Below are 2,268 nucleotides of genomic sequence, written 5' to 3' on the forward strand. Positions count from 1 at the left end.
ATTGACGTGAAATGACAAAATAAAGTGGAAACGGGAAAACGGAATATTTCTGGAGGAAAAAATGTTGCGTCAAACTAGTTAAAATTCTTACGTGTCGGAAAGGAAAACATAACGAGCTAAAATGCCAACAAAAGTTTCAAAGTTCTCCAAACATTGCTCGGTCAAAGACGAGGTGTGTCAAATTCTATATCGACTATTGACCTTACAGCTCAAATATATAATATTAAATGAAATTTCGTTAGAATCGAAATTATTTAGATAAACTGACTTTATCTGTCGCTTTTTAAACATAAACTTTACTATATAAAACAAAAATTTATGTAAAATTACTTTTTTGCATGAACCTGGCCTTGCTCCGGTAAAAAACAACAGCAAAGGTTAATAGATCATTTCGTACTTCTAACCCTTCTACTATATTATAGTATTTGATTTATATTTACAAAGGTAGGGTTTCTCAAACGGGATCCCAGTTGTTTTTTAACCCGGGAAATTATCATCTTGGGAAATCCGCAAATTTCTTAAAAATTCACTTTTTTCTTATTTTGTGTTAAGGTTGAGGAAATTTTGCAAATAGAAAGTATAATTAACTCATAAACGGTCAGAATACATATGTATTTATTAATTTTAAATCTACTTATTAGTTTTTTAATTTTTTTCTCGTTATTGCATGTCACAAATGGTCAATAATCAATACGTAGCTTATTTGTGGCAGGACTCTGAAAATTCTTTACTTGTCCGAACCTGTAATATCTGAATAATTGTGCTTACGCTGTCTTAATTTTTAACCATGCCCAGTAGCTTCAATAACTGCAGGTTGTGCAAATTGAGCAAGGATACAAACGAGTACGAAGACTGAAAGTATGAAATTTTTCTTCCTAAACCCGATTATTAAAAACAAACGAACTGCCGAATTATCGGGCTATAAGCTTGATGTTTCTATTAAAGCATCCGAGGTAGATAAATCAAGAATACTAGAAAGCAAAAGAAGTACTACAATTTCGAAAACAAACTAGAAATTTTCCAGACTACAGGTAAAAAACACATAACATTTGTCTTCTCTTAAATGCATTAAGCACAATGCCACTCTCATCAATTGAATGGGAAAGGGCATTCTGAGTAGCAGGACTTTTCATTACTAAAATAAGAACCAGATTGAGTGATTTGAGTATTGATCATCTTTGCTTTTTAAAATCTTATTATAAAAATTTACAATAATATTTTGTATTATGTTTTATTTAAAAAACGAATACTACCTTCTACACACAGCATTATTAATATGATTTTGGAGGTTGCAGAACGTATTAAATTACTTTAAAAAATGAAAAATAATTGTATCATTTGATTTCAAGATATTTTGTATATGTAATTAATTCTATCCCGGGATCCCGGGAAACAGTTCACTTTTATCCCCGAATCCCGGGACAAGCAAAAGACCGGGAAATGAGAAACCCTAGCTGTATCTTTAGATTGACCAAATTCAACTAATCCATATTGCAGGACAAAGAGATGTAGACGAACAGGATATTGAGGAGTTACAGCAGGTTTCTGGTGAGTCTTACCAAAGACGACCTTCAAGAACTGGCAGAACATGGAATTCATGTGAAACTGGAAAATAGAGATTCTGAAAACGTAGAACCCAAAAAATTTTTCTACAGATTTCCTTATTAAAAGTTTGGTAACGATAACCGAAATCGTTGATCAAATTGTAGCGAATGATCTAGATTTTGAAAGGAGTGCAAAAGCAAAACGAGGCGTTTTGGATGCGATCTTCTACCGACATTTGCTAAAGGAAAGAAAAAAGCTACAAATGAAGCTTCACGACTTTATTGCAGAAGAACAATAATTTCAGAAAAGTCAGGACCTTCGTCACAAAAAAATGAACTTTACATTTCTGTGTGCATATGTTTGTGTTATTTAACATTATTATTAATTATTATTATATAAATTAATATAAAAATAACTTAAAGTAAAATTTTTTTATTTTCGGTCGCCTATCCCTATTTAATCTATGTTAAAATGACCTCGTTTAACGCTGTTTCGTTTAGCACTTTGTTGTCTAGGAACGCATCCCCCGTGTTAAGCGGGGTCTTACTGTATTTGAAACGTGATCCCTGTTAAAGAGGTTGTGATAGTTCCTCTTGTGATCGAAGTTGCTAACCTTAACGTCCGAAAGACTTATTCCTTAATCTTGAGAAAAGAGTTTGATAGATGAAAGTCGAGACCATATTTGGAAAGCTTAGAGCGGCAGGCCAAGATTAACTATATACG

This window comes from Centruroides sculpturatus, unplaced genomic scaffold (assembly GCF_000671375.1).
Source record: "Centruroides sculpturatus isolate CEXI.00-Female unplaced genomic scaffold, Cexi_2.0 scaffold434, whole genome shotgun sequence".
In the NCBI taxonomy this organism is placed as follows: Eukaryota; Metazoa; Arthropoda; class Arachnida; order Scorpiones; family Buthidae; genus Centruroides; species Centruroides sculpturatus.